The sequence below is a fragment of the Taeniopygia guttata genome, chromosome 1 (genome assembly GCF_048771995.1).
Source record: "Taeniopygia guttata chromosome 1, bTaeGut7.mat, whole genome shotgun sequence".
NCBI classification, from domain to species: Eukaryota; Metazoa; Chordata; class Aves; order Passeriformes; family Estrildidae; genus Taeniopygia; species Taeniopygia guttata.
In genome coordinates, this window is record NC_133024.1 from 51,817,431 (window position 1) to 51,843,507 (window position 26,077).

Consider the following 26,077-nt stretch of genomic DNA (forward strand, 5'->3'; position numbering starts at 1 on the left):
GGGATTTATGTAATGCCACTTCCATTGGTCATGGTTTTCCATACCAGTCTTCAAAGTCCAAATTCAAACTCCAGTGTAGTCAGTAAAATACTTTCTTCTTGATTCAGCAGACTTTTTAACTTGTTTACTCTGATTTTACTGCTTCTTCTAGAGTTAATTTTTAAAGCCTCTATACTCAGATTTCAAAAATATCTAGAGAGCACTTAACCTGACAAGAGATTTCTTGCAATCTAGCAGCTATTGCAGCTTACAGTTAATTAGCACCAGATTTCAGGTACTCAGTGAGGGGGAAAAAAAAAATTCTGATTCAGACTAAAGAAAAGAGTAAATGGGCACAATATATGCTTACTTTAATTCTTTGCTGTACATTACAGCATCAGCCAATTGAAGGACATTTCCCAGCTATAGAGTGTGTTTTTGGTACAATATGACTTTATTTAGAATTGAGTCAATGGTATATAGTCCTCTACTGGGAAAGAGTTTTTTTTATGACTTTTCTTACCCTTTAAAATGGGTTGTATCTTAATGATTTTCCAACTGTGTGATGGTGCTAAGAGACCTATTATGACAAAAAGAGTAAAAATATTACTAGGAATATACTATGTCTTGTCAAAAGATTAATTTTTCAGTAGATTTAATAGATTTCTTGACTGAAATCTTGGCAGATTCTGGGTCTATAAAATTACTGATGTAACCTAGTTGTGTTACTAAAGTAGCCTGGGTCTCTTACAGGCTGTGAGGCAAAATAATATAACAAAAAATGCTTATAAGAAAGAAAAAAATACTATGTCTTTTCTTCTCTGAAAATAAAAGATTTTTTTTTTCAAAACTTATATTGCAAAAGTGGGTAGCTTTCACAAAGAACCAAAACATATTCAATACAAAGAGAAGATAAGATGGTCATAGATGGTGATTCAGTCTTCTCCACATTGTGACAGTTTAAAGTAGCCCTTCCATATAAAACTCTATGGAGTTACTGAAATTTAAGATTTTAAAATAATTTGTTACTAAATATTTTATAAAATCTAGAATATTATGCCACATTCAGATTGCATGCTTCATACATCTAAATTTTTTATTTGTTGAATACTCATGCAGGGACAGTAATGGATAAAAATTTCAGTGGTTTGTTCTGCTGAACTGAATATCTTCTAGGGGAAATAATACCTGAGTACCATACCTACCACTTTCAGTGTGTTGTCTTACCATATAATCCTGTTAGAAAGTTAAGTAAGTAGATTTAAAAGATGCCCTTATACCATGGTGGCTTTGTGAATTTTGTTCGGAAAACTTATGTGGAACTCTGGTTTTATCTGTATTAAATTCTGTTGTATTTTTCCACTGGAGTATTGTTTGCCAGTTGGTTTCTACCACAGATTTGATAGAACTATCAATCAAAATCATTGTAAAAGGGAAAATGAAAAGCAGACAAAGCAACACAGTGGGACTGGCTGTGAACAAAACTTATGGCCTTTTTTGTACTGTGGAAATGACACTCATCAGAATGCCCTCATTTGTTTGGATGCAATTGAGCTTCAAAAGGGCAAGACAGATGTGCTGTTTTCAGGAATCTTAATTTATTTTGTGATGCAGTTCATAAACCTGAGGCTAAATGTGAGAACAGAACACATTTTGGGGCCAGCTCAATGTAACTTTACCTTCTCTGGAAACAAAAATATTTCATATTTTTTCTTACTGTTAACCTCCATACCTGAGTTGCTGTGGCACTACGGCAGAGTGAAGAGCCTTCCCTGAGAGGTGTGCAGGATGCTGTCTGCTTGGCTGACATAGTTCAGTACTTCAAAAACCTGGACAGATGGGGTGCCATCTCATGAGAGACAGCATTCTGCTGGGCTTCAAAGGAGCTAAGAGTTGAAGGTGGGGCATTGGATCCAGCTGAAATATCAGTTTTGCTGCTAGCTTATGTTACAGAAAATGAGGAGATGATGACCAAATTAAAAAAAAAGCTAGAGAGTATAGTGACATCCATCAAATATAAGTATGCCTGTTGTTTTCTGAATGTCAAATCTTTAAATTGACAGTCTTTAAAGACAGGAAAAGGCTTTGAATAGACCTTTACTTCCATTGTCCCACTGTCTGTGTTTGGTACTGTATGTTCCACCTGTAAATGTCCAATCCGCTACAAAAGAACTTTCTCAGTCTTCCAAATGTCTGAAGATCTCTTCCATTTTTGTGTTTTTCTTACTATTCCTAAAAAAAGCACAATGTGCTTTCCTGGTTTTGTGGTCTTTATTGAAACATAAGCTGTGCTTCCTACACTTAGTGTATTCTCTCTGTACTATTCACCAGCACAGCTAGTTCTATTTTTGAAGCATTTGTATAGAAACAAATCAGCTGCATACAAATGGATCTGTACTGATGTGCCTTCTGCTTGCAAACAGCATAAGGCAGCCGAATTTCTACAAGAGATCAAAGAGTTAGGTTACACGAGTAAAGGTGTGCATTGGAGACAGAACAGCTGCTCCAGTCTTTTGAACTTTCACTTACTACTTCCCCATTCCCAAGCATGGTGTCATGGCAGCAGTTTTTCACAGCTGTTAGAGAATGTTAGAATTCTCTCCCAGACTGTTACCAGACCTTTGGTGTAAGAATTCGGGCATGTGCTTGTGCTGTGTAACTGCAATTGTGTGTGGTTAAGGCTTATGCAGGCCGAAGTACCTTGTGTTGAGGACTGAGTTTAGCACTTATGAAGAAACTGAAACTGAGTAGTGTTCCTGTACATGGGAAGGGCTCACTATCCATTTGCTTAGCTAAAAAGCAATCACTACTTCTATTCATTTCTTGGTATAATAGTTCTCAGCTGTCCAACAGAAGTGATATTAAAAAATACCACTTTGTGTTTTAAGAACTATTCAAATTTCTTGCCCTATTTGCAATATGAGAAAAAAAATATGGATGGTTGTTTGGTCTTTCCTGAGCAGCTTGCACCTGCAACACAATCTACGTCCCTATGCTGATGTGGGGCTGTGCACACAGCTGATTGTGACTGGAAATGAAGATGACTCTTTGTCTCTTCTGTCATGTTGAATTCTAGGACTGGCATTTAAGAAACCCTTTTGAATGAGTAGCTTCAAATTGATCCCGTTTGTTGAAAAGCTTGAGGCCCACTGAATTGAAAAATAGCATTTGGATTGGAAAAAAAATGATATATTTCAAGTCACTGTGCAAGCTTTGTGAGACTGGATTTTTCATTGCAGCAGTCATTTAGAGTGTGCAACTGCTTGTTTCAGCATTCTTTTAATTCAGTGACTTTTATCCCACTAAACTTAAAACAGAAAATTATTTCTGTATATATGTGTGTATATACATATTTGTGTGTGTGTGCCTGTATGTATTAGTAACTGCTATGCATAAGAAATAAGTATTTGAAATACCTCCTAATATTTGAAAATGTTTAGAAGATAGTCAGCTGTATTTTTCTGAGCATGTTGTAGATGTGAATACCATGTGTTATGTATGGCTTTATACAGATATAAAGGATTTGCAATATGCAGTAAAAATCTCTGGCTATAAACCTAACGGCTGAATTATCAGATTTTTAAATAATAAATTACTATGGATTAAATTTATTAATGTATTAATATTTTACCTATATGATAATTTCTAATCTTTGCTATTTTTCCCTTTTAGGAGGTTCTATGACTAGAATTTTGTAGGTTTTTTTCTAATAGTAACATCATGAATGATCAATAAGTCTTCTGTTTGCAGCAAAACTTCAAGCTGTGTACTTCAAGATTAAATGTTTAAGTTTTTTAGTAAGGTTGCTGTATTATTTTGTGCTGTGTTTTAAAAACCATCTGGGGATTATGAGGACAGTAAAGGTTTACTGATTATTTAAAGGCTTTCTGTTGATTTAAAGTGTGTAACTTCATGTGTTTCCCATTTCACTATAACATGTTGGTTTTGTTTAGAGGTTATCCAAAGGATCTGGCAAATTCCATTCTTCAAAAGTCACAGCACTGATCACAGCCATCCATTTATTGACCACCTTCACTGGCTGTATGCTCTCCATTCTCAGAAAAGGTTGCCTGCCTGGAGAGCAGTCTCAGGCCATACTGACAGCTTGAACAATGTTAAGGGAAGTTCTCACAGTCCAAACAGTAGACAGTTTATAGGCTAATGAACAATTTGACCATTCTGATACATGTGTTAGAGGTTAATGCTCTGACCTGCTGCTGTTCAGATTACTAGGACAAACATAGCCATTGGGACCAAGATTAGCAATTTTATTAGAACACCATGTAAAATTCATATCCTATGTCATTTGTTGAACAGGATCTATGTCACTATACAGCAATTATATCATGGTTAAAAGAAAGGGAAAGTCAAAGACTATTTATGTGAACAGTATAATTGTAATGCTAGGTTTTATGGTGTCACATTGTAATCTGCAGATTTTATAATTTGCACATGTTGTCTGTTTCACCACAGTAACATGTTCCAAAATGAAATGCTCTCATGGAAAATAGTGATAATTTGGGGCATGTATTACAGCTTGACACAATTAAAAACACCAGACACACAAAAAAATAAACAGGCACAAACCCCCAAAATCTTCTAGAAACTTTGTTGTTGTGGAACACATTGAGTGCAGGTAGGTTGGGTGGCAGCTGCAGTGGGAACTGCAGGTTGAGCTCTGGTCGGGAACCAGAATTGCCCATCTTTTCATCTTTTGCATAACAAAGGGCATGGGGACATGTGGCACAGCCAGGTGACCGGACACGCAATGACACAGCAGGAGCCAAGGACTAGGTAGGAAATACAAGCCTTTGACACGCTTGTGGATGGAATGTGACTGCCAAGGAGTCTCAGGAATGGCCTGACTGAGAAGTTTCCCTTAACACTGTAAACATTTAAGTGAACATCAAGGATATCGATTATTATGATAACTAATGCTAGCAAGAATAATATTTGGGATAAATTTCTCATGTTAATGTTTAAAGTAGTTCTTAACTATTAAAAATTAGGACAAAAATAGGACAGGGATCACCTGACCTTAAATGCGCATAATTGGTACAGTGGGTTTATTCTGTATGATACTGGTAAGAGCTGGAAACATGATGCTGGGTTTAAATATTTTTTTTTTTTTTTAATTTTCTTAGCAGCTTTTAAACTCCAGAATGGATCTTAATTCTGTTTTCCTAGGTGTGCCATAAGTTTTATCAGCTACAAACAGGTGTCCATTATTATGTACCAAGGCCATTCAGACTTCCAGCTGCTAATAGATGGTGAAGCTTCTGTTGGTCCTGGGGCAGTGCAGTGACACTTGTTCTGGAGTGATGATTGTACAGAAGGGAGATACATATCAGGACCATGGGGGAGAAAATGGAGTAGTTACATGTAAGTGGTAGTCTACTATGGCTGCAGAAGATGTATTCTTACAAAGACTGTAACTGTAGTTGCTTACTCTTTTGCATTTAGAGATGCAATATGCCTGAGAAGACCATCAAGGCAGTGACTTGCAATCTTGTGCTTAGTTTATGGGAAAACTCATAATTGACATTTGGTGGCTATACATAAATAGAATAATTTGCTCCTAAGAAAAAGTGTCATACTTAAAAGTTGATATTTTTCTTTTCAAAATGAAAGAAGCCTTTGGCATAAAATTTATTCAGGGTCACATTCCACCTATAACCTGTTTTTTTTTTTTTTTTTTTCCCTTTTCAAACCTGTACCTAGTTACAGTTTAATATTTGCAGTCTCTGGATTGTCAACATCATTGTATAATAACCAACTTATTATAGAAAGCAGCAAATGCCACGCTGCCAATCACTTGTCCATCATGCTAACAGGTGCACTGCCATTGTCAGTGTCAGGCTGAATACTGGGGATCAGTTAGACAGGTGGAGTAATTTACTCATCTTGTAGTGGCAGAAGGGGACACCTTATCAAGGAAAAAAGAGAAGTGTCTTCCCTTGCTGCATTTGGTATGTGGCTATGTAACTTGGATTTATAGTCTCTCTGTAGGAACTGATGTGCAGACTGAATTTCACTCTAAAGGGAGGGAGGAACTTCTTTTAGGTATTATGCAAGAGTATTTATTTTTCATTTTCCCTTTCTCTTCACCTTATCTACTGTCATTCGCACCTTCTTCCCCCACACCCCCCATCCTCATCCTTTCAGTATTATCAAGTGAACAAACTGCTAGTTTCAAAATGCTTAAAAGATCTGTCAGTCTATTGGAGTAAAATAAAAAAATTAAAAATAAAAAATAATAAAGAGACAAACATAAGTGAGAATGAGAAAATATATGTCTTAAATTTTTTTCCACAGCCATTTTTTAAAACAGTGATTGGAAGAGAGGAATCCAGAGTATGATTTACCATTTCATTCAAAAAATAAATGTAGATGTTATTACAGCAAGTGCCAATGCCAATGCTCACTTGTCCTGATCTCTGTAGCTATGACAGCTTCTGGTTAATACCCAGAAAGTTTCTGAAGACATCAGAGAGAAAAGTTGCTTTATTCACCTGTCTTTCTCTGTTACTATCAGTGTGATGGACAAATCACACTGATCAGAATAGAACTTTAAGTAGGAGAGCTAAGTTGGGTGTTTTTGTACTTGTAGCTTCTGACTGGAGTCATGTGTGGTCTGGTACAACCAAGTAATTGCCTGAGCTAGTAAACAGATATTAGAGCGATCTGTGAGTCCTCAAAGTCAGAATGGTAGAGGCAACCTCAGACCAAACACTGGAAAGGAAGAATTCATGGTAATGATTTGGAAAGCTCACTTTTATAGTAGCACAGAGAGCAGTGGCTGATTGGTAGATGAAATACACTGGAAGTTAATTCACGTTTATTTATAGAAGCATTCCTTGGAATACATATACCCTCAGACTAAGAAATCTGGCGATTGAACAAATTTTAGGTTGCTAAAGTGTCAATTTGCTTTAGGATATTGCTAATAATAGCATTGACCTGTTTGTTGACAGGGGGTTTGTGGTGCATTGACTGCCATTATCAAATGGCTTCCATAATCTCCAATTCCGTCATCTAAATATGTAGTTCAGCAATTCTTGCAAAGAGCTGAGCTTTCCCTTCTTCTCTTCTCTGTCTACCAAAATGTAATGGGCAGTGCTAAGACTTCAGAGGGCCTTGGGCACAGTATCACATTATAGCTAATCTTATGTAATTACAGACTGGTGCCAACAAGGCTCCAAGGATGGCCTTGTACTTATTGTTGCTTATCTTGTACCCCTTAAAAGGAAAAGAAAAAATGTTCTTTTCCACTAATCAGTATGAACCAACTATCTCCTAGCTGCAGGAGTGCTGGGGAATGAAGAGGACTAGGATTAGCTTTTTCAGTGGCAGACAGCAGTTAGGTGGAGGGTGAAGACCTAAACCTCTGCAGTCCTTCCTTGTCCAGATTTGACCCAACCTCATGGATTGGCACCTGAAACATTCCCTCTGTTTACTTTGCTGTTATTTCCTGCACAACATTACAAGCCCATTGCTATCATGCATTAACTTCTGAGATTCTTTTTGACAGTGCTGTTATCTCTGCTTAACCAATACTATGTTTACTGGTATTATAAAGCATTATCCCACCTGCACATTCTGTTTACCAAAACAGCATTCAACTCTAAAGCCTGTGATTGACAAAGAGGTTTTTTTTTTTCTTTCTAATGTAATTTATGAAGTTCGGAGCCATTGAAAAGTTTGAGGGTCCTGATCCAGAGCATTTTCTTTTAGGTTACTATTTTGACATTCAATTTGCTAAACAAGAAAAGCAGAAGAGTATTTTGAGTAGATGGAAAAATAAAACAAAAGCAAACAATGCTGAAAAGAGCTCTTTATACTGGACACCTAAAAAACATTCTGGTTTGTTTTAAGTCTATTTTGTTTTAAATTGACATTCTTGCACTATATTAGAAAACTGGGCTCAAACAATCAAGATTGGGTCCTGGAAATGAGCCTGAGGCTTTAGCTACACAAAGCCCCAGGGCTGGATGTGCACATCACCAGCTCTTATTCTGGCTCACCAGCTAATTCAAGACGTTCATATTCCAGGCTTTCCCTGTTTCCGACCCCTTTCTTCCTAGAGAAAAGAAATGTGGATGCACACCCTGACTGCATCCTAATCTGTACAATAATATGGTAATTCAGGCCCCTAAGGAATGGCTAAATTCATGCAGACATGCAATTTCCATCACCATTGAGACTTTTGTTTCTGTATCAAGAAAACTAGAGGCCAGGCGATCCCCTGGTTCCAGGTGGTTTGCATGACAGGGCTGCCAATATGGAATTGAAGTTCAGTAGAACACAAGGCTTAGAAACAGGAGAAACTTGGTTTTGGTTAAAAGTCATTTTGGCAAAATACATGCTTTGGCAAATACACTCCCACTTTTGTTTTAGAAAGTATTTTTTGTTGGTGAACTGAAACACTAAAAACACTTTTCAAAGGTATAAATCAGGAAATATGTTTATTCTTAATAAAATATTCAACAACAAAATTACTGCAAATATATCTATTAGATTAGAAACCTCCACAATATCTGAGACTGAAGATTTAGATTTTGATTCCCTTACACATTATTTTTCTCTCTCACCTGAAAGGAGATTGGTAAAATTAGTTCAGTTATTAGTTCAGCTTTATTAACTTTCTTTTCTTTTTCAGGGATACTTTTTAAGGTAAATTATGCTATTCACTGAGCATGCTAGTGTTCTTTGCTTCTTGCAGTTCTCTCTATAAATGAAAACTGTCTCTAACGCAGGGAGCCCAGTTCTTTGCATGACAGCTAAATTTCTTTTTTCTCTCTTAATCTTACAGTTCTGTTTCTCAAAAAACCCATGCCATGCCTCTTCTCTTTCAATGTCTTTTGACTATTTCTTCTATTTCTGCTATGTAGTATAATCTAAAAAGACCACAGCCTTTCAGTGGTTCTGATATTACGCTTTCCCACCCAGTGATACAATTTTGTCTGAACTAGAACCAATGCTTTCAGATCTTGTGTGTAAAGCTAAGTGTCTGTGCCCACAGTGAGTTGAATAAAAATTGCAGTTAAATATACCACACGTGGATTCAGGAGCTGAGCCATTAAGTGTCAGGTCTGAAAATGTTGGTCTTTGTGTTCTATAGCAATGAGGGGAAGAAGGAAAGGATAAAAACCAAGGAAAAATAGTGATGACTTTTTTTATTTTTCACTTCTTTTTTTTTTTTTAGATCACAATAAATATATGATGTTGTCTTCAAAGTGTGTATATGAAAGCACCTTTGTAGAAAATCTGAATTCTTTAACTACATGGTGCTGCTTCAGAAGCAAAGCTGCCCAGTAAAATGCTAGGAAGTTCTTAGTCACTAGATTGCTTTTATGTGTTCATAAAAGCTCTAATAATGACTTCATTTTTTGAACTCTGTACACATTGAAAAATTTAGGTAGTGCTTACTGCAGCTCAGAGAAGCTGTATACGTATCACACTGTGACACCTTCAGACACTGTTTTGTGTGCATTTTTTGTTTTATTTTTTTTTTGATAGAACAGTGAATAGAGACACTAGATTTTACAGGGTTTTTGGTTTAAAGAGTGAATACCTTTTTCTGTCTGAAAATTTATATTCATAAATCTCATTGTCATGATCTCACTAGGAAAATAAAATGCTGGGTATGTAACTCCTGATGAAGATATGCAGACCTCTTATAAACTTGACCTGTTGCTTAGAGTACAGAAAGCAGAAATCTTACTTATGTAGGTAAGATTGTTACAAGATTGAAACCCCAAAGGCCAGCTCCAGAGACGGACCATGTCCTCACCTCATGTATGTGAGGTTCATCTTTCAACATTTTTTTCAACAACTTACCATTTAAATATTATCACATAAAGGCATAGGTTATTTCTAATTAATGTGAGGTACCATACTGGTAACTGCTTGGAGAATTTTTTTTTTTTTTTTTTTTTTAATAAAAAGTAGATCAGCTCTCTTAGAGTATGTTTTTAAAAAGATATCTCAATTGCAGCTTTTTTGGAGAATACCTGTATTACTGTCAGGTTACATCTCCCACTGGGAGCCACTGTGGAGCAGGGATTACCTCAAATAGGTTTTAACAGATTAAACAAGCCACGAAAAAAAGAGCTCATCTTTATTTTTCCTTCCTCTCTTTACAAATAACACAGTGGACAGGAAGGGATGAATTACAATTCAGTAGATCAACAATAACTATCCTGTATCTCAGGAGGTTTTACTCCAACTTTAATAACATTTGGGTAAGGTATCATCTCAAAACTTCCAAAGGTAATAGCAAATACATATGTGACATCACGCTTGTAGGAACATTCAGCTTTTGCTATGTTGTTGCACTTTTGCTACATTGTAATTTTAATTTTCTGTTCTCAGTCAATGTTCCCTTTTGTTTTGCATCTGCTTTTAGGGACTGAAAGGTATTTAAATTTTGAAGCAGTGTCTACTGACACAAACGACAAATTTGCTAAACAACAAATTTGGCTTGCATTTGCACGGAATGAAAGATCTCTCTTTTTTTTTATCTCATTGGGAAATAAAAAGAGTAAAGCTCATTCCTGCACACATGAACTGTGGCTCTGTACATGCAGCTGCAATTCTTGCTCTTTGGTCTCTGAGGGCTGTTGAAGTAAATTGATAGTTTTGGTTTTAGCTCATCTTTGAGTTTCAAGACAGAGAAAATGTTGTGCATAGACACTCAGAGCCTACACCTTATGTGGCATAGAGAATTGCAAGCCATGTACAGTCTCACGGTGTGCAGGCACAGGTTAGTGCTGAGCTGCTCTCCATAAATGTTGCTCTACGTGAATAAAGCAGAAGCAGAGCATCTTTGAAATTCTACTTGGACAGTAAAAGTAATATTCTATCTGAAAGCTAGGGCACAATTTATCTTGTTAAATTGTTTCCTCATGCCCTATCTGTATGTAACTGCAGGCATTTTTCCACATCATAATATTACCTTCACTGTTGTAGCTGTTAGAACTAGTAATCAGTTTCACCTTTGTCTCTTCTTCAGTAACTCTAGATATTAAAGGTGAAGTGATGCAGCTTGCTTCATTGATAGATGATTACATATTAATTATACAATACAAATTCACTCAATTGAAGACATTTTACTGTATTGCTTGCTTTTTCTCTCTAAATTAAGCATGAGTAGATAAATACTTTGTTTATTCTACAAGCTTTATGAACAAATTGTTAAAAAAAATTCTTAAGCCTTCTGAAGACAATTTCATATCATTGGATTTTTAAAAATTCTTCCTGTTGCTGAAGAAGTAAAATGTTTAAAATGGATGCTTATGGTCTAGGTATACATTCTTATAATATTTTGTGCAAAGGAAAGCCAATCACTTAATGCTTTCCAGGTCTGAATTACTGTAACAGGTGCAAGCAATATCCATTCCTCTCAACCTTTTTATTTATGCAGTCTACATATTTTACATCATCATTCTTTATGTTGTTCGTGGTGATATTTTATACTGTAAGAACAAGGGAAAAGGAAAACCAGTCAATTTCCCCCAAAATTTGGCCTAAACTTCTGCAAAGTTTATTTATAAAAGGCTTTTTCATATTAATTCCAATGAAATTACCTTCTACAGTAGTATAGTTTAGTTTCAATGAATGATATTTGGATTAATTCTCATATACAGAAAACATGATATTGTAAATAATTTAATTCTTGAAAAGCGGTGAGACAGTCAAAAAGGTAATTTTGTGAAAGTGACAGTGTGGAGTTCCCTATTTCTTCTTTCTCAATGATTTCTGTATTAAATGTGTTTAGCTTGCAAGTCTAAAAATCATTTTTTCTAACTGCCATCTGCTCAAACTGAACTTGAGATCTTAAATCCATTTCTCATTTCTTACCTACAGAATAGCGTTTAGTCACTGAAACTTACATGTCAGTCCTTTTTTGTGATGGATGAAGCAGAATAGGACCTATCTCCTTCCAAATGGCAGCTGGAGTGACATTACAACTCCATTGCAACTATTATGAAAACACTGCTAGATGAGGAGACAGCTGTAACTCTGTAAATAGAAACCATTCTGTGGTCTGGAAATTTTTGCATTTTACATTATGTCTGTGTACACCAAAGCAAGCTAGAACAAATGTAGGTGTAATTATCTTTCTTTAATATGGGAAGAAAATATAGCTGAGGCTTTGGAACTGCGTTACTCAAAGCTACAAAGACTGTTTTTCATAGTCTAATTTGTATCACTTTAAAACTGATTTGCTTATCTCTATGGGTACTAATAAAAACATTTTACCTTCCTGAGTAGTTGCCTTGTAAGATAGTGGGACTGTAAATTGAAGAGTTTTCAAATGGCACTTGCTTGTCTGGCAAGCATTTCTTTAAAATATTTTTATATGCACTCAGGTATCTTCTCTCACTTCTCTTTTTCATTCCTTAATAGTTTTCCCAAAAAACAGAAATCATTAACACCTTGATCTCTTTCACCTGTCTTCCTAAGAGAAACTAAGGCCTCCAGGTCTGAGTGTGATCAGAATTAAGGAACTGTGTAATCTCATTCAGCTGGTACAATGTCCATTATGTCTGTAGGCTCTTTTCCCCCTGTCACTTATCTATTTCGTACAGTATAACACGGTCTATATATGATTTAGTAAAACACAAATATTTAAATCAGAAGTTTCAGTCCACACTTTTAGTAAATGTTTTGCTTGGCAGAAGCTTCATTACACAATAAATGAGTCTTTTGGAAAGAGCCAACTGCTTCATATAAAACAAGCTCCTGTTCCTTTATTGCTTTAGGGGGAGAACAATGAAAATTCACTGTTACTGGCCACATCAACCTGAATGAAAGCCAAATAGGAAAATTGAAAATGATTGTCAAGTTCATCATATCTAATACAATAGAAGCAAATTAGAGTTATCTGCAGCAGCAGAAGTAGCAGCAGATTGCATTATAAATCATCATATCATTGACAGTCAATTACATTCAAAACTTTTCAAGCATGAGGCAGCGGCAGTGTTTATCTACTAACAAACTTATTCAAGCCACAAAACACAGTGTGGGTGCATGAGGAGAATTTCTTGGGGGTCTGAATGGTTTGTATTATGACAGAATTTTATAAAAAATATATTCCATGAAAGGTTAGAAAGCATGAAGCCTGGTTTGTTGCAAAATTAATCTTTAAACCTAATCTGCCTTCCTTTTTCCACTGCGGTAAATGCACATTTTATTGTTGACTGGAAGAGCCCTCCAGTAATGTCAACTTCTCTCCAGTCTTCTTTGCTTCATTACTACTTTTGCTTTCACAGTATTTCTAGCTCCCTTCTGAGTTCCCAGCATTTTCCCCCCTTCCTTGTTCTTTTGTTTACTTGCTTTTAATTTGAAGTGCATTTTTAGTTTGTCTTCAGGAATGAAGAGCTTTCTGTGAATTATTCAAAGTAAGTAACTTTGCATGTTAGGAAATCAGTCCCTCACCTAATAGATATTTAATTAAATATAGTAAATAAGTCATAATCAAATACATTGTATAAAATTGATATAAATTTAGAGAAAAGTCTATACAATATTCTACTAGTCAGTTTATTTTATGAACTCTCAGAATTGGACTGAGCCTCCAGAATTAAATGCAATTTTTCCTCTACTGAAAGTTACAATCAGTGTACTTTCTGGTTGTTCCCGTGGGCACCAGGGAAAGCATAGAGCAGGAGCAAAAACTTCTAGTCCTAAGACGAGGATTTGTGATTTTGCTATAGTGCAGGAGAGGGGGAGGTGTTCCATATGATGATCCATCAACTTTTTTGATACACATAGAAAGCCCTGAAGCCGTAACAGAGGGTTAATGTAATGCAGGGTTATTATTGATCTTATATCCAGATGCCAGTATTGAGTAGGAGAGATTGTTGAGTTTTAAGGAGAAGGTCCTAAATTTATTTTTTTGTAATCGAAACTGGGTAATTTCTGGAAGTTCTCTAGCACCAGGTCTCTTCATATTTTCAGAATGACTTGAGAAAACTATTGCAATATGGCAATTAATTGCTCTAATATTAACTTTTGTATAAAGTCAGGGTTGAGAACTGTGCTGCTGTTTTGCAGAATAAAAAAAATATTTTTTGTAAGAAATATCTGAGGCCTAAGGTCTTCCTCCTACAAGAGGTCTCCTTTGTGCTCTGACTGACACTGCCTCCATCCTGTTCCACATCAGTTGACTCCAGATGGACTGCATAGAGGCATGCTTGTGATTCATTCTAAGTTTCAGTCCTAAACCACCAAGCAATTTTTGCTCCTCAGCCCTCTGTTTATCTGATATAAGAGGACCATGAGAGTGAGGAGCCTAGCCTGTAACATATCTACTGTATTTTGCAATGCCTGGGAACTGATCTTGAGTACCTCTAAAATTAAGTAGCCAGTTGAAGTGCTAAACATAGCACTTCTTGGATAATTAAAAGGAAAATAGAGATAATCACAGAAAGTGGTTCAGATATTAGGTGAGATAATGATGTCAGGAATCTAGAACAAAAACTGAGTTAATGCAGATACCGTAAGTAGCTGCCTGAAGATAGGTAGGAAAAACCTATTAAGTATTAGATCAGAATGAATGAACAAAATTGTTACACTGACATAATTTTAAAGAGCTATTAAATTAGCTGAACAGATGGAAGAGAAAGACTTTTGCGTAATGGTGAAGTCAAAAGTATGTGTGTAATTCCACATTTCTGGAAACAATTAAAAAGTCTTATAGCTAATGTTTGTATCAGGGAAGTAAGTAATAAAAATGTGGATACTTTGTGGAATTCAGACACACTGGTTATGCTGCTCTTCTTGAACTGTGCAGTTGATCTGTGCTCTGTCTATCCCATGGGTCATAACCTGTCATGTGAGGGAGTCGCTGGGGCATTAGCTATATCTTTAAGGGATCTGAATCTCTTCTACTCTTTGCATGATTTCCACTTTATGAAATTCCAGCTACAAAATAGAGGTCAATAATGCATTTATTACAGTTGTTTGCTTTTGGTTAGATGTTTCAATGAGTCTGGGCTAAAACCTGTTTCTGTAGTTAGCCAAAGTTTAGCATATTTGCAAAGATTTGTATGCAGACTTTTACTAAAGTCTGCATACAAATCTGGCTGTAAATCATATCTTTATTTATCCATCTTCTTTGCCTCTTTTAGCTTTTTATGAAACACTCTTGCATCCACTACTGAGTTAATGAATACTAAATTTAGTATGTAAGTAGTTTTGTAGAGGATTATGTTGCATATCCGTACCATATTAAGAAATTGGTGTTTGGTTGGCTTCTAAAGCTTCTTGACAGCTGGGGCATGACAAAGAAAGCTTTTCTGTATACTTGTTCTGAATTTTTTTGGGCATGGATTATCAAGTAGCCATAAATAAGCCTTATTGACCAAGGTTATTATTTTACATTTGCTTTCACACATTTCACATACTGAGTTGTGTTGTGTGTTTTTTTCAAAGGAATAGGTCAGGGTTAGTAACTCTGTGGGTGATATTCTGAGAACAAGTTAAGCCAGAAGGACTTGATTTTGTATTTTGTTACCCACCATGAATAAAATACTAGATTTCAAATTATGGTTTTGATTGCTTGAAATTGAAAATTACTACAATTGTTCTATCATACATAAAGAAGCAAACTTGTAATAGGAACATTAGTAAAGATTAAGAATAGGAATTTGGTCTCAATAACATAAAAAACTGTTCAGAATTTGTGGAATTTTTTTCCCCCCCTTTTCAATACATTGTTCAACTTAAGTTATCTTTTGGAGCAGTTTTCCAGTGAATATCTTTTTATCTGTGCTCACAGAAAATAAATAAATGATTTTTCACTTGTACTACATGATGCTGCTGGTATTGATGAAATTTAGTATGAGCTATCTTCCTTTAAGCAGTGTATGACCCTTTATTTTAGGTCCTGGAATTGGTCTTGAAACCCAAATTTTCTGCTCACTAGCTTTAACTCACTAGTAGGGTTTAATGTTATTAGCAGATATGAACAGGGCTTTTACAAAGCAGTTTTGACATACTGTTAAGTAGGCTTCAGACTGTAGGAATTCATTTCATACTTTGCTCTTGTTCTCTTATTGAAGTATATGCATTGCCCATTAATATTTGGGATTATGTCCAAACACTTGAATGTATCAAACTCTCAAAACCATCCACTTTATTGTTAATACAATACCAGCTGCATCATAAGACTTTGTATTATAAGTGACTTATAATACTAGGTCCATCTTTATTAAATGCAACATAACCCAATTCCTGTACTTCCAAGGAAAAGTTTAAAAAAGCTCTATTGTTTCATAAAGTGATGGCATCTTTTTTGCATTTTGCATTGGTTTTCTTGGTGAGTTGGGGTCATGCTGGCATAGGGACAACTGTCTGTCTTATTTTTAACTCCTTCCCAGTGGGAAACAACTTATCTGTAAAAGTGACAGAAATGCATGTGTTCTCAGAATTCTGTTCTGTATAGATGACATGCACAATTTATGTAAAACTTTTTGGATTTTCCCCTTCTATTATTTTGTAGGAAGGAAAATGATGGATGGTCAAATCATGATACATATTTTAATTTTTAATAGAAGGTGTTTATACAAGGTTGCTCAACTCTTGTAAGAAAGATTATTAATGTGAGATATTATTTGCTGAGGTAAACCACCTGTGTTAGACAGCAAAATTCATCACTCCAGTCCTGTTTAGTCATGTACAAAATACACTGTAAACATTAAAAATTCAAGGGAATTAATGCCTGTCCAAAATATTTTTAGGCCATCATAGAAGGAATGCTGGTGATCGATGAGAAATGGTATTGATGGTGTCAACACAAAAGTTTCTTTGACATGACCTAAGGTTTAGGTTGCTATATGTAAGGTACAGTTTGTTAATATATGATTGAGCGTGCTGTGACCCCACAGAATTTGTTTCCCCTCCCCCTGTTTGCAAGGCAGTACGACCAGGCATGAGGGTAGTTGTGAAGTAGCTAATGATATAAATTTTGGTAAGTGAAAGTGCATCTTATCAGACAAATTATATGCTGTCTAATAATGCAAGATTTCTATTGTACTTAGGCTTTATTGTTTCTTTAAAATAAGTCTGCTTTTCATGTTGTCATTGCATTTTAGAATATTTTGTAGTCTAGCTTCCAAGTAGATTTCTGCAGTCCCATTACATTAATATTAGTGTCTGTATGTCTGTTCTGTATAGTTTTAAGGAAAGCAATTGGATTATTTCCTATTTTTTAGTAAGTATTAAAAAGTGTGCTTCCCAGGACTCCAGAATTCAAATTGCAAATCAAGCTTCTTCAGAATGGTGAACCCAAAACAAACAAACAAACAAACAAAACCCCACCAAAACAAAACCTAAAAACCTAAAAACCCTGAAGAGCTATATACATAAATAGGCATAAGAATAAAGAAAATAACCTGGAAATAAAGACAACATAAAGTAGTGCAAAATGGAATCACTATGTTAACTAGAAATTTATAAGAAAAAAGTTATTAAAGGTTAAGTCAATCTTGTATTCCCGTAAAAATTAGAAAATGATATATTTCTGTTATCTAATCATAGAATTGTTAACCATTAAGAGGTTGGAAGGAGCCTTAAAGATCATCTTGTCCCAATCTGCCCTGCTATGGGCAGGGGCACCTCCCACTAGACCAGGTTGCTCAAGGTTTTAAATATAAAGAAAAAAGAAAATATAGGATAGTGTAGAGAAAGCTGAAAAACTCAATGCAGAGTTCAGTGCAGTCTTCATGCTCCATCATACAGAATTATTTGACAATACCCAATGGAAGTAGTTTTATGAGTACATAGAGTACCTGAGAAACATGGAGACATAGGGCTTATGAGGAGGTGCATGCTGAAGTATGGCAGCCTAAAGGGCCTTAAAAAGAAAATGAATGAATAAAATTAAAAATTAATGACTGAGAGCTTTCTCTGAATCTTTGACATTTTGAGGACTCATGAAGGAGGGATCTAGGATGAAAATATGTTTCTGGGCTTCAGAATAAGAAAAACAGACCCATGGCACATTCTGAGCTGAATCCTTGGAAACAGTCTAGAACAAGCATTTAATATGTACAAGAAGTGAATTTACCTCTAGAGTGCTTTTGACAGGGCAGCAGATCCATAGAAATTTGTAGATGTAACACACCTTGAGCTGAGTGCACCCTTTCATCCTGTCCCGCATGACATTCCTGTAGGCAAACTTTGGGTTCTGTTTCATTGTTATCCTGTGATGTATGAGAAGCAATGAGTTACTGTTAGTGTTCTCTCAGATTATGAAAACATGTCAACAGTCTTGCATTTGTCAGTACTGGGCAAAGTTTTACTTTCAGTGTTTTTATTAATGATGCTGATGATAGACTAATGTGTCCTTGTAAGAACTGCAGATAAAAATCAAAGTTTTAAAAATGTGTAAGGGCTTGCTGGGGATTCACAATCAAAATTTAGGAAGATATCTTCAAAGTGACAAGCTGATATTTGTTCAAGATTTGTGGGAACTGTTACAGTCAGAAAGGTGAAAATACCTGGCTAATCAGGTAATAGTCAGCCAGAAATAAAACATGAGTTAACAATATGATCCTGTAAAATATATGAACAGATTTACTGTGTGCAAGATGTGAAAAACAATTATTCAAGTCAATGTTTCTGAGCCAATATCTAGTATGTTGTGTAGTTTTGATCATCATATTTTAAAGAGCTGAAGAGGTCAGAGAAAGCCCAAAAGAGAAGAATAATAATGATGAGGGATTTTGAAGACATGACCAGTAAAAGATATTGATAGAATTTGTTTTATTTAATTTACAAAAAGAAAGACTCAGAGAAAATATGATGTCTCCATTATGCACAAATTTGTTGCAAGCAAGACGACGATACTGCTTTCCTTGTCCACTTAGTGAAATAAAAGAATAAATGGAGTTAATCTATAGATTAAGTTTAGGTAAAAACATAAAAGCTTATCAGGCAGTAATTCTCTGCAATAAATTACCTGCATGTATTTTATTTTCTGGAGTTTTCTTCAAATTTGCCAAATTTCTGAAAAATGAATCAAATATAATTGCTTTCTTTTATTTTCTGTAGGTGAAGTAGATGTTCTGCGAGATCTCATTTCCCATTCATTAATATGAATCCATAACACTTATGTTTATTGTACCAGGTTCATTTAGCATTTTTATGCCTTGGTTCCTTATGCTTCAAATACAATGACACTCTCTTCAGTAATTGTAGTGAGGGTATATGTACATTAAATATTTAGATTTCTTGGGTCCTGTGACAATGAAAGCCAATACACGTTTACACTGTAGAGTGACAGACAGCTACTATATGCAAAGTCATTGTGAAAATGACATTTGTCTTGAATTCTTGTTTTCTATTTCTGGGAGATTGGAAGATATGGTGTCTTCAAAGGGTTGTAAAGGAAGTATCTAACCTCAGTTGTGCCTCTTGGGACCCATTGGACAATTTTTGGAGAAGTGTTATTTGCATATCTCAAATCAACTCTTTGGCAAGTATGGGAAAAGTTCCCAGCTGCCAGTTTTGACAGCCACAGTTCTGGCAGCTGTTAGCCTTGAAGGGGAAGGAGACCAAAAAACAAAAAGAAAAAAAAAAGTAATGACATTGGTATTTCTGTAGAGCTTGGGTGACATTTAATATTACCTGCTGAAAATAATAAAAATAAAAAGGCACAAATGTGAAGGAGAGAAAAGAGTTCCAACTCATGGAGCAGATAATAGTAATTTAGTATTTTAAAGCTATTCAATGACTATTTCATCTCTGAACAGTTCCACTTGCAGCTTGTTAAATTGAAAGTAGAAATAAGAAATTATAGGCTGAAGGAATGGGGTTAAAAATAAATTCTCAAGTGGGCTGGCAAACTGCAACTTCTTGGGGAAAAGTGATTTAGAAAATGTCAGTTTTCTGTTGTTATTTTCACAAGAAAAGGTCTGGTACTGCTAAGTATTTCTCTAAAGGGAAGGTACTTTAATATAGAGATAAAGATATATAATAGTGATTTTATAGAATAAATAGTTTTTTAGGTGTTTGAAGAATTTAGAGGAAAAACTTTATGAAGGGAAGAGATTATGTGTCATGCATTTTATTTTCATTTGGAATATTTTTATTGTACTTCCACAAAATAAAACAGATTAATTTTTTCAATGAAGTGTGAGGGAATTTTAGGGAGACATCTTGGTGTGGCTTGGCACTGGTTGCTGGCTATTTTAGTAGGATTTGTATTTTCACTCACTAGGAGACTATAGTCTTCTGAATGCAAAGCTGATGTAACAAGCAATTTTACTTGATTAGGAAGCATGTAATTTGACCTGAAGGTCACATTACATTTTCTCTTGTGTTGAAGTACTATGGATAGTATTAATCTGTATTTGTCTTTTGTTTTCTGCTATATGTTATCATGATGTATTGCCGTTACAATAGCAAATAGCCTGTCAACACATTTACTGGACCGTAACCCTCTTGGGATAATCACTGAATTTTCATCAAGACTGCAATGATTAGTGTTCCTGATTATGATAATCAAATAACTAATTAGCTATCATGATTCATAAAAGACATAAAATGTTTTCAGAATAAGTTATGATAGAAGTTTTAAGGTACTTCCACTTGGTTTTGGTTTTGTTTTCTGTTTATTTGTTTGGGTTTTTTTCCCAGAAAGCTTAGGACATGTAGGATGAAAAGGAATTTGCCAATTTTTACTGAAAAGGAGCTGAGTGGTTTTTTGCTCTGTCCTGTATTTCTGTTCCTTCCCCATAATTTTGGGCATAGCTAATTAAAAAAAAAAGAAAAACACCTGTGAATTTACTACTGGACTGTATAAGAAAGAATACATTTTTCTGGGGTTTGTATGTTTCTTTTCCCTTTTCTTTATATTTTATGTCCTCTTTTTCAGATTTTCAGAAGTGTTAAAGTCTGATTAGATGCCAGTGTATAGGCAGAGATAGGTCTCATCTTCACAGATTTCCTCACAGTGGTGTTGTGTTGTGGCTCTGAGATGGTGTTCTTCTCACCTTTATGTCTAATTTCTCTTTTTGTACTTGAACATGATGAAAACTTGTGGTAGTGTTTCCTTCAGATTTCCTGCCTTCAAAAGTGAGTGTCTGACTGGAACTGATGGGCTTTGATGGTTTGTTGGTTTGGTTTTATTTATTTGTTTAATGATATGTCAGAGAAAGAAGGCAATGCTGGAGTTTGTTAAAGGATTCATTACAGGCAATTCTAGTTCCTTGTCCTTTTCCACAGCTACTGCTGAATCCAGATACTTGCAATTGCATTGTTTTCCATGCTGTCCTTCATCTGTGCTCATTTTAAATGTCACAGAGAGAGGTGGTGACATTATGCTAATTTGTAATGGATTCTAGTGTTACATTGCCCCATTTCTTTGACCTCAGCAAAGAGCACTTGCTGAGAAGAACAGAGGATGATTACCTCCCCTCTGAGCATGAACTAGCTGCTGTGGTTACATGACCTTGGATTTAAAGAATAAACTCTAAAAATTGCTGTGCAGAGGTTGTACAGGTTTTGTGCCTAAAACAAAGAAAGGATTTCAAAGAGAATTTTTTTATCCTCTGTGGCTGAGTTTATAGATTCTTCCCCATACAATGTACCTCTTATTCAGAAATTCCCCTCTCCAAGCTTGTGAGATCAGTTTTCAATAAATGTGGAAAGAGCTGTGGTTCACATATATTTAGGATATGCTCTTTAGGAGATATGAAGCTTTTATAGGAGAATTAGATGAAAGACAAAGTATTGGAGTTTATTATGAGTTCATGGCTGGAATTAGACTGTACTTGTATCAAGATAAGGATCTTGCCTGAAAGATTGCTGTGGTTTGATCCTCCTGCAACCTAAATGCAGGAATTATTGAGCTCCTGACTACAAAAAGACTCTCAAAGCAGCCCCTGAAACTATATCATTTCTGAACTGGTAGAATATAAAAAAATGGTGACAGGATCAAAGCCATAGTCCAGCCATTACTATTCTTTTTAAAAGGGAACTGAACAGGGTCATGTGAGAGGACCCTATGAATGGTGGAATTGAAGGAAGATTTCAGGCTCCCTTTGAAAATATACTGGCATTAATATGATTTTGAAGAGCATGAATAAGAAGCTCTGTAGTCAAAGGACTGCTGCAGGAACAGGTTTTTGGCCTTTTTTAAGTCAGTTATAATTACACTGGAGCTCCAAATAAGGGGTGAGTAAAACCTGAGGACACAATTCATTCCTCACCCAAAACTCCCCCTCATGCTCCATGGGAGGATAAGGGGGAGTTTTGTGTTATGCAACACAGTATCAGTCCCTGATTCTGGTTCACAGTGAAAGATAAATCCATTGTGCAATTTACTCATTTCTTCTGAATCAAAGAAAAACAAAAGAGAAAAATCCAGTAAACAGGTTGGAATTCCTTTTCGGAAAAATAAACTGTTTTCTCTAAATATGTTCTGGTGCTTTGATTTTGAAAGATTAGGTGGCTCACACTTGGTGAATGTCAAAGGCTATTGATTTTTGCCCATGGAATAACTAATATTTTGATATAACAATTTTGATTTTGAATCTTGACACTAATTATTTTTCCTCTTGATGATTACCAGATCATTAGTGGTAGTGAAGTGTAATCTCTAAGACTATCAATGATTTGATGAATTTGACTTTTCCATCAGCAGAACAGGAAAAATAAAATTGTGCTCTGAACAGATGCAGACTGAATGTCAATTTAGGTTATTGTAGCATTTCCCCCTCCATTTTCTAGATGGATTTTATTTGTTCTTGAAGGAATAGACCATGGCTTTGGTACACCTTTGAACTTCATAGATTTTAAGATTTCCTAGTGGGCTAGATTTTTGTGGATTTAAAGTGAAGGAAAGAACACTAATAGTAGTAAAAAAACCCTAAAGCTTTTCAGTCATACTGAATGTCTTCCTGTCTTCATATTTATTATCTATTCACTCCTTGAAGCTTGCAACTATTTGTAGTGCCAAATTGTCAGAAAAGAAAGCTTAAGATGGTATAGAAAGATGATTTTAATGTTCATTATATTCTTATCTTGCATAGGGAAGGTTTGGGAATCAACTTACTTCAAAATGTCACCTGCATTCTGGTCACATTCACGGTCCTAACGTCCAAATACAGTATGCTCTATGTCTAAAATGAACCCTTGTGTGGGTGTGCACATGTATATTTGCAGATAATGAACTGTGGTTTTTGTGTGTGTGTGTGCTTAGAATATCCCTAATTGTAAGACCCTAATACATTATTAAAATCTACAAAAATAAATCATGTTTCTGTTAGCTTACTTTTTCCATAAATTTCTAAACTTATGTAATGAAAAAAATTGAACTTTTTTTTACATGTCCAATAACACCTGTAAGAGCTGCTGAAATGCATCTGCTTGTGGATTGTGTGGTGTGCTTAAAAAGATATTACAGTTTTATTTAGCAAGAGATAAATTTGAACTCTGAGCTAAAATACAGCTAGTTTCCATATTTAGATAGGCAATCACTTATTTTAATCAGATCTCAGTATTACAGTGTCATACTTCACCTGTTTCAGAAATAAATTTCTGTAGAAATAGGCTGCACAACAGGCAGGGATTTTTTAGCACTGTGATAAGGCCGTATTTCATATTAAATATGTAAAAGGAGTTAATTCTGTGGTGTAAAGGTAATTTTATAAAATTGTATGATACAAATAGTATGTTGACTACTCAAGACACTTAAGTTCTTTAATAATCTATTTAGCAGCAAATGGAATTAAATCCTTTAATTATCAATGAATATATGTGATGTATTCTTCCTAACAGATTATTTGGACCAAAATGGCATTTGTATTCATCTGGTTGTCAAGTTACAAATGCCTACATTTCTTGCATTAATTTATTTTAAGCATAATATCAAGGAAATCACAGTGGTGTCTAATGCAGATCTGTAGAGCTGTTATCCTATTGCCATTTGAAACCTTTCAGTATATTTTCCCTCTGTGAAGTAAATTTTGGTAAGGAAATAAATGTAGGTGAGGAAGTAGCAAGGCAGATCCCATTACTGTTCAAAGTATGTTTTGATGAGAATTTTTTTAAATGTATACCCATGGCAACTTGGAAAAAGCAAGGGTATAAAACTCAAACATAATGGTTATGAACCATTGAAACCTGAGAAACAGTCAGAGAATATCATAAAAATGTGATCCATACCAAAACGTTTCTGCATTCCTTCTGCTTTTTGAATAGTGACTTAAAATTCTAGTTTGAATATTGTATGATGGAAAAATAGACAGTAGTGGGATGTGAATTATCTATGCAGTTGGGCTTTGAAATACAAGATTGAATTTCCTAAATGTGAGGTTTTGCTTACCATTCCCCAATTGCTTCTTTTTTTCTTCATTTTTTTCCCTTAGCACACTTAATGCTTTGTTGGATTTTAGCTCAACTAGTCTGGCTTGCATATTGCAGATCATTTACTAGGAACCTGCTGGGTTACTTTCAAAAAGTTCTTCTGTTCTTTAATAAATCACCAACAATTCCAATGTAATTGTATATTTAGTGTATTATTTGCAAACCCTTATTTTGAATGGGTAACTGAATAGTGATTTATTTTATGCTTCTGCAGTATGTTGGCTGTTACATGTGCAGCAAATACACTGTTAAACTTGAGTTCTAATTTAGGTATTGCCAAGGAGTACTAGTTAATTTTTTTCTGTTTCACAATTCACTTTTAAACAAGGTATTTAAAATTAGAGATCTGGTTAAAATTAATTTTCCCTGATATTTTTAGGTGTGTTTAATTATGAACATATGCCATGGAGCCAAAGTGTTCTAAGTGTACCCTAACTGGAATAAAACATGCAGTGGAAAAAAATGTTATCATTATCTGGTATCTTTATGTCTCAATTTAGTTTTAGTGTCACACTTTCAGAATTAAAGGAAGACAGTCTTAACATGACATATACCCCTGATTCGATCCTTATCCACTGCTGGTAGTTGCTTTCCACTGTGAACACCAACCCTCTTCACAGAGACCTTGAAGTCCTTGTCAGAGAAGACTCGGGCAAAGAAAGCATTCAGTACCTCAGCCTTGCTTGTGCCTGCTGTCACTAAGATCCCTGCACTATTCAGTAACACTACAACATTTTCGTTGTTCGCTCTTTCACTGCCCGCACCATGATAGAAATTCTTGTTGTTCTTATGTCCGTTGCAAATGTCAGTTTTAGGTGGGTTTTTGCTCTCTTAACACCAGCCCTCTGCACCCTAGAAGTGCTTCTAAATTACTCCTTTTGTGACTTGTTCTGCTTTCATCTCTTGTAAAATGCCCAATACAGTATTGTACAACTATATAGCTGTGTTCAGTTATATATAGTTGTGTGACCAGCAGAGTGAGGGGTGTGATTCTGCTCCTCTGCTGGGGTCCTCAGTACAGGAAGGATATGAACTCGCTGGAAGGAGCCCAGAGGAAGGGCCATCAAGAAAATCAGAAGGATGTAGTAGCTCACCTGTGAGGAAAGGCTGAGGGAGTTGGGGTTGCTCAGCCTGGAGAAGAGAAAGCTTTAAAGCGGTCTAATTGCAGCCTTCCAGTACCTGAAAGGAGCCTACAACAAAGACAGGAGGGAGTTTTTAAAAAGAGTGTGTAGTGACAAGACAGGAAGCAATTTTAAACTGAAAAATGAGAGGTTTAGATTAGGTATTATGAAGAAATTCTTTACTGTGAGGGTGGTGACGCATTGGTTGTCCCAAGAAGCTGGGGATACCCCATTCCTGGAGATTTTTGAAGGAGCTCTTAAGGAGAAATTTGGTCTAGTGGGAGGTGTCCTTGCCCATGGCAGGGAGTTTAGAACTTTAAGAACTTTTGGGCTTTAAGGTCCCTTCCACCTCAAGCCATTTTGTGATTCTGTGATACTTAACACTACTAATATATAATATAAAAATAAATTACAGCTTTGTAAATATTGTGCTTCTTGGCATATTATTATCCTGTGATCTTTCAATGATACAAGTCAGTGCATATTTACTTGTATTTATTTATTTACTGTTGTGGTCCAGCAGTCTTTCATGGTATACTTTTTATGACTAAGTGCTTACTCAGATTGGTTGGGATATATTTCAGTGGTATTTAACT

The 26,077-nt window shown here is 35.4% G+C and overlaps 1 protein-coding gene across 8 annotated transcripts in view; it reads left to right on the forward strand.

The window, feature by feature from the left end:
- The window catches only part of PCDH9 (protocadherin 9), a 670,991-nt gene that overhangs the window by 226,679 nt on the left and 418,235 nt on the right, over positions 1-26,077 (forward strand). The window contains exon 3 of one of the 8 annotated variants that reach the window (XM_032751407.3): positions 1-26,077. This exon is cut by the window's left edge and continues 49,116 nt beyond it; it is cut by the window's right edge and continues 27,837 nt beyond it. The exons of the other annotated variants lie outside the window; for them this stretch is intronic. The gene's annotated coding sequence lies outside the window, so the exon portion shown is untranslated. 8 annotated transcript variants of the gene reach the window in all.